The sequence below is a fragment of the Arachis stenosperma genome, chromosome 3 (assembly GCF_014773155.1).
Source record: "Arachis stenosperma cultivar V10309 chromosome 3, arast.V10309.gnm1.PFL2, whole genome shotgun sequence".
NCBI classification, from domain to species: domain Eukaryota; kingdom Viridiplantae; phylum Streptophyta; class Magnoliopsida; order Fabales; family Fabaceae; genus Arachis; species Arachis stenosperma.
Genome location: NC_080379.1, coordinates 80462018 through 80469697, shown reverse-complemented (window position 1 = coordinate 80469697; position 7680 = coordinate 80462018). Strand labels below are relative to the sequence as shown.

Sequence of the window (7680 nt, the reverse complement as noted above, 5' to 3'; positions counted from 1 at the left end):
CTTGTGATGAGCGGATAATTTATACGCTTTTTGGCATTGTTTTTAGTATGTTTTTAGTAATTTTAGTTGAGTTCTTAGTATATTTTTATTAGTTTTTAGTTAAAACTCACTTTTCTGGACTTTACTATGAGTTTGTGTGTTTTTCTGTGATTTCAGGTATTTTCTGGCTGAAATTGAGGGACCTGAGCAAAAATCTGATTCAGAGACTGAAAAGGACTACAGATGCTGTTGGATTCTGACCTCCCTGCACTCGAAGTAGATTTTCTGGAGCTACAGAAACTCAATTGGCGCGCTCTCAACGGCGTTGGAAAGTAGACATCCTAGGCTTTCCAGCAATATATGATAGTCCATACTTTGCCCAAGATTTGATGGCTCAAACCGGCGTTCAAAGTCACCCTCGGAATTCCCAGCGTTAAACGCCGGAACTGGCACCAAAATGGGAGTTAAACGCCCAAACTGGCATAAAAGCTGGCGTTTAACTCCAAGAAGAGTCTCTACACGAAAATGCTTCATTGCTCAGCCCAAGCACACACCAAGTGGGCCCAGAAGTGGATTTTTATGTCATTTACTCATCTTTGTACACCTTAGGCTACTAGTTTTCTATAAGTAGGACCTTTTACTATTGTATTTTCATCTTGGTTCTTCTGGTTCCCTCTCTGGGGCCGAAACCAATGATCACTCTTGTTCTTATGTATTTTCAACGGTGGAGTTTCTACACACCATAGATTAAGGTGTGGAGCTCTGCTGTACCTCGAGTATTAATGCAATTACTATTGTTCTTCTATTCAATTCCGCTTGTTCTTTGTCCAAGATATTCATTTGCACCCAAGAACATGATGAATGTGATGATTATGTGACACTCATCATCATTCTCACTTATGAGCAAAGTGACTGAAAACCACTCTTGTTCTACAAGCAAATGAGGCTCTAATGTTTATCTCTTGGATTCCTGATAACATGATGCATGGTTGATCGCCTGACAACCGAGTGCTCGCCTGACAACCGAGCCAGCCATTCCGTGAGATCAGAGTCTTCGTGGTATAGGCAAGAACTGATGGCGGCATTCAAGAGAATCCGGAAGGTCTAACCTTGTCTGTGGTATTCTGAGTAGGATTCAATGATTGAATGACTGTGACATGCTTCAAACTCCTAGGAGGCGGGGCGTTAGTGACAGACGCAAAAGAATCAATGGATTCTATTCCGGCCTGACCGAGAACCGACAGATGGATAGCCGTGCCGTGACAGGGTGCGTTGAACATTTCCACTGAGAGGATGGGAGGTAGCTACTGACAACGGTGAAAACCTTGCATAAGCTTGCCATGGAAAGGAGTAAGAAGGATTGGATGAAGACAGTAGGAAAGCAGAGAGACGGAAGGGAAAGCATCTTCATACACTTATCTGAAGCTCTCACCAATGATATACATAAGTATCTCTATCTTTATCTTTATGTTTTATTCATATATCATCCATACCCATTTGAGTCTGCCTGACTAAGATTTACAAGGTGACCATAGCTTGCTTCATACCAACAATCTCCGTGGGATCGACCCTTACTCGCTTAAGGTTTATTACTTGGACGACCCAGTGCACTTGCTGGTTAGTTGTGCAAAGTTGTGTTTATGCCATGGTATTGAGCACCAAGTCTTTGGGGCCATTACTAGGGATTATTTGAGTTGTGAAAAGTAGTGATCACAATTTCGCACACCAAGTTTTTGGCGCCGTTGCCGGGGATTGTTTCGAGTATGGACAACTGACGGTTCATCTTGTTGCTTAGATTAGGTATTTTTCTTCAGAGTTCTTAAGAATGAATTCTAGTGTTTCATGATGATCTGTTGAAGTCTGGCTGGCTGTGAAGCCATGTCCAATCTTATTGGACCGAGGTTTCAACTAATCATCACAAGAGCTTGTTGATTTCTATCAATCTTGCTGTTGGAGCAATGATCTGCTGAGGCCTGGCTGGCCATTGGCCATGTCTAGTGTTTTGGACCGAAGCTTTCTTTGAAAGCTTGGCTGGCTGTGAAGCCATGTCTAATTCCTGGACCGGAGTCTTAGACTAGCATTGCAATGATTCCTGGAATCCAAATTAAGAATTCTGAAACCTTTATTTTCCATTTTCATATAATTTTCGAAAAAACACAAAAAAAAAATTTACAAAATCATAAAAAAACCAAAAATATTTTATGTTTCTTGTTTGAGTCTAGTGTCTAATTTTAAGTTTGGTGTCTTGCATGCATTGTTTATTTGATCTTGGTTCTATTTTCAAGTCAATAGTACAAGGAACTGAGGATTCAGAACATGCAGCAGAGGAATTACACAGAAAAAGCTGGGCGTTCAAAACGCCCAGTGAAGAAGGACAGACTGGCGTTTAAACGCCAGCCAGGGTGCCTGGTTGGGCGTTTAACGCCCAAAAAGGTAGTGCATTGGGCGTTAAACGCCAGAATGTGCACCATTCTGGGCGTTTAACGCCAGGATGGCACAAGGGGAGGATTTTGTTTTCAAATCAAAATTTTTTTCAAGTTTTCAAAGTTTTTCAAAATCAAATCTTTTTCAAATCATATCTTTTCAATCAAATGTTTTCAAAATCAATTTCTTTCCTTTTTCAAAGATACTTGCTAACAATTAATGATTTGATTCAACATTTCAAGTATGTTGCCTTTTCTGTTGAGAGAGGTTTAATATTTGAATCATATCTTTTCTTGTTAGGCAAGTCATTAATTTTTAAAATCAAATCTTTTTAAAATTGTTTTTAAATCATATCTTTTCAATCATATCTTTTTAACCACATCTTTTTCAAAAAAGTAGTTTTCAATCATATCTTTTTAAACTCTAATTTCAAAATCTTTTTCAAAAATTACTTGATTTCTTTCTCACTCTTGATTTTCGAAAATCAAATTAAGGTTTTTCAAAATGTTTTCAAAATCTTTCACTTAATTTTCGAAAATTTCCTCCTCTCTTCTCACATCCTTCTATTTATGGAGTACCACTCCTTCTCAATGCACAATTCGAACTCTATCTGATTAAGTTCGAATTCTTCTACCTCTTTCTTCTATTTTTCTATTCCTCTGACACCTCAAGGAATCTCTATACTGTGACATAGAGGATTCCATATTTTCTTGTTCTCTTCTCTTTCATATGAGCAGGAACAAAGACAAAGGCATTCTTGTTGAAGCTGACCCTGAACCTGAAAGGACTTTGAAGCGAAAGCTAAGAGAAGCTAAGGCACAACTCTCTGTAGAGGACCTAACAGAAATCTTCAAAGAAGAAGAACCCATGGCAGCCGAAAACAACAACAATGCAAGGAAGGTGCTGGGTGACTTTACTGCACCTACTCCCGATTTCTATGGGAGAAGCATCTCTATCCCTGCCATTGGAGCAAACAATTTTGAGCTTAAGCCTCAATTAGTTTCTCTAATGCAACAGAATTGCAAGTTCCATGGACTTCCATTGGAAGATCCTCATCAGTTCTTAGCTGAATTCTTGCAAATCTGTGACACTGTCAAGACTAATGGGGTTGACCCTGAAGTCTACAGACTTATGCTATTCCCTTTTGCTGTAAGAGACAGAGCTAGGACATGGTTGGACTCACAACCTAAAGAAAGCCTGGACTCATGGGAAAAGCTAGTCAATGCCTTCTTGGCAAAGTTCTTTCCACCTCAAAAGTTGAGTAAGCTTAGAGTGGAAGTCCAAACCTTCAGACAGAAGGATGGAGAATCCCTCTATGAAGCTTGGGAAAGATACAAACAATTGATCAGAAAATGTCCTTCTGACATGCTTTCTGAATAGAGCATCATAGGCATTTTCTATGATGGTCTGTCTGAACTATCCAAGATGTCTTTGGATAGCTCTGCTGGAGGATCTCTTCATCTGAAGAAGACGCCTACAGAAGCTCAAGAGCTAATTGAAATGGTTGCAAATAACCAATTCACGTACACTTCTGAAAGGAATCCTGTGAACAATGGGACAAATAAGAAGAAAGGAGTTCTTGAGATTGATACTCTGAATGCCATTTTGGCTCAGAATAAAATATTGACTCAACAAGTCAATCTGATTTCTCAAAGTCTGTCTGGAATGCAAAATGCACCAAGCAGTACTAAGGATGCTTCATCTGAAGAAGAAGCCTATGATCCTGAGAACCCTTCAATGGAAGAGGTGAATTACCTAGGAGAACCCTATGGAAACACCTATGATTCTTCATGGAGAAATCACCCAAATTTCTCATGGAAGAATCAAGAGAGACCTCAACAAGGTTTTAACAACAATAATGGTGGAAGAAATAGGTTTAGCAATGGCAAGCCTTTTCCATCATCTTCTCAGCAACAGACAGAGAATTCTAAGCAGAACCCCTCTGACTTAGCAACCATGGTCTCTGATCTGATCAAGACCACTCAAAGTTTCATGACTGAAACAAGGTCCTCCATTAGGAATTTGGAGGCACAAGTGGGACAGCTGAGCAAGAAAGTTACTGAACTCCCTCAAGTACTCTTCCAAGCAACACAGAAGAAAATCCAAAAGGAGAGTGCAAGGCCATCAACATGGCCGAATTTGGAGAGGAAGGAGAGGAAGTGAACGCCACTGAGGAAGACCTCAGTGGGCGTGCACTGACCTCCACTGAGTTCCCCAATGAGGAACCATGGGAATCTGAGGCTCAAAATGAGACCATAGAGATTCCATTGGACTTGCTTCTGCCTTTCATGAGCTCTGATGAGTATTCCTCCTCTGAAGAGGATGAGTATGTCACTGAAGAGAAAGTTGCTAAATACCTTGGAGCAATCATGAAGCTAAATGACAAGTTATTTGGAAATGACACTTGGGAGGATGAACCCCCTTTGCTCACCAAAGAACTGGATGACTTGTCTAGGCAGAAATTACCTCAAAAGAGACAAGACCCTGGGAAGTTTTCAATACCTTGTACCATAGGCACCATGACCTTCAAGGAGGCTCTGTGTGACTTAGGGTCTAGTGTAAACCTCATGCCTCTCTCTGTAATGGAGAAGCTAGGAATCTTTGAGGTGCAAGCTGCAAAAATCTCACTAGAGATGGCAGACAACTCAAGAAAACAAGCTCATGGACTTGTAGAGGATGTTCTGGTGAAGATTGAAGACCACTACATCCCTGCTAATTTCATAGTCCTAGAGACTGGGAAGCGCATGGATGAAACCATCATCCTTGGCAGACCCTTCCTAGCCACAGCAAAGGCTGTGATTGATGTTGATGGAGGTGAACTGATCATTCAAGTGAATGAAGAATCCTTTGTGTTTAAGGCTCAAGGATGTCCCTCTGTCACCATGGAGAGGAAGCATGAAAAGCTTCTCTCAAATCAGAGTCAAACAGAGCCCCCACAGTCAAACTCTAAGTTTGGTGTTGGGAGGCCACAACCAAACTCTAAGTTTGGTGTTGAACCCCCACATTCAAACTCTAAGTTTGGTGTTGGGAGGTTCCAACATTGCTCAGAGAAAATGTGAGGCTCCATGAGAGCCCTCTGTCAAGCTACTGACATTAAAGAAGCGCTTGTTGGGAGGCAACCCAATGTTATATCTTATCTATTTTCTTTTGTTATTTTATGTTTTTTGTAGGTTGATGATCATGAGAAGTCACAAAATCAATTGAAAAAGCAAAAACAGAATGAAAAACAGGAAGAAAAATAGCACACCCTGGAGGAAGAACCTACTGGCGTTTAAACGCCAGTAAGGCTAGCAGGTGGGCGTTTAACGCCCAGTCTGGCACCATTCTGGGCGTTTAACGCCAGAAAGGGGCACCAGACTGGCGTTAAACGCCAGGAAAGGGCAAGAACCTGGCGTTAAACGCCAGAAATGGGCACCAGCCCGACGTTTAACGCCAGAATTGGCTCAAAACGTGATTTTGCATGCCATTTGGTGCAGGGATGACTTTTCCTTGACACCTCAGGATCTGTGGACCCCACAGGATCCCCACCAACCCCACCACTCTCTCTTTTCTTCACCCATTCACCAATCACCTCCATACCTCTTCCCCAAAAACCCTTCACCTATCAAATCCCATCTTTCTCTTCACCACTCACATCCATCCTTCATAAAACCTCACCTACCTCACCCTTCAAATTCAAACCACTTTCCCTCCCAAACCCACCCATCCATGACAGAACCATGAGCCCCCCTCTCCTATATAAACCCTTCTTCACCCCTTCATTTTCACACAACCTTAACACCACTTCTCCCCCTCTTTGGCCGAACACAAAGCCATTCCCTTCTTCCTCATTTCTTCTTCTTCTACTCTCTTCTTTCTTCTTTTGCTCGAGGATGAGCAAACCTTTTAAGTTTGGTGTGGTAAAAGCATTGCTTTTTGTTTTTCCATAACCATTTATGGCATCCAAGGCCGGAGAAACCTCTAGAAAGAGGAAAGGGAAGGCAAAAGCTTCCACCTCCGAGTCATGGGAGATGGAGAGATTCATCTCAAGGGTGCATCAAGACCACTTCTATGAAGTTGTGGCCTTGAAGAAGGTGATCCCTGAGGTCCCTTTTTCACTCAAAAAGAGTGAATATCCGGAGATCCGACATGAGATCCGAAGAAGAGGTTGGGAAGTTCTCACCAACCCCATTCAACAAGTCGGAATCTTAATGGTTCAAGAGTTCTATGCCAATGCATGGATCACCAAGAACCATGATCAAAGTGTGAACCCGGATCCAAAGAATTGGCTTACTATGGTTCGGGGGAAATACTTGGATTTTAGTCTGGAAAATGTGAGGTTGGCATTCAACTTGTCTATGATGCAAGGAGATGAACATCCTTACACTAGAAGGGTCAACTTTGATCAAAGGTTGGACCAAGTCCTCACTGACATATGTGAAGAGGGCGCCCAATGGAAGAGAGATTCAAGAGGGAAGCCGGTTCAATTGAGAAGGCATGACCTCAAACCCGTGGCTAGAGGGTGGTTGGAGTTTATCCAACGCTCAATCATTCCCACTAGCAACCGGTCCGAAGTTACTCTAGACTGGGCCATCATGATCCATAGCATCATGATTGGAGAAGAAGTGGAAGTTCATGAGGTTATAGCCCAAGAACTCTATAAGGTGGCGGATAAGTCCTCTACCTTAGCAATGTTAGCCTTTCCTCATCTCATTTGTCACCTCTGTTATTCAGTAGGAGTTGACATAGAAGGAGACATCCTCATTGATGAGGATAAGCCCATTACTAAGAAAAGGATGGAGCAAACAAGAGACCCCTCTCATCATGAGATCCCTGAGATACCTCAAGGGATGCACTTTCCTCCACAAGACTATTGGGAGCAACTGAACACCTCCCTAGGAGAATTGAGTTCCAACATGGGACAACTAAGGGTGGAGCACCAAGAACATTCCATCCTCCTCCATGAAATTAGAGAAGATCAAAGAATCATGAGAGAGGAGCAACAAAGACAAGGAAGAGACATTGAGGAGCTCAAGCACTCCATAAGACCTTCAAGAGGAAGAACAAGCCGCCATCATTAAGGTGGACCCGTTCTTTAATCTCCTTGTTCTTTATTCTTCTGTTTTTCGAAAATTCATGCTTATGTTTATCTATGTTTGTGTCTTATGATCATTAGTGTCTTAGTGTCTATGCCTTAAAGTTATGAATGTCCTATGAATCCATCACCTTTCTTAAATAAACAATGTTCTTAATTGAAAAAGATAAGAATTGCATGAATTTTGAATTTTATAACAGTTT

General features: G+C 41.7%; 1 non-coding gene across 1 annotated transcript; it reads right to left on the bottom strand.

Moving 5' to 3' along the window:
• Positions 1–3666: 3666 nt before the first annotated feature.
• LOC130972643 (small nucleolar RNA R71) lies at positions 3667–3774 on the bottom strand. The gene has a single exon (XR_009083806.1). It is a non-coding gene; the product is annotated as a small nucleolar RNA R71 (small nucleolar RNA).
• Positions 3775–7680: the final 3906 nt, after the last annotated feature.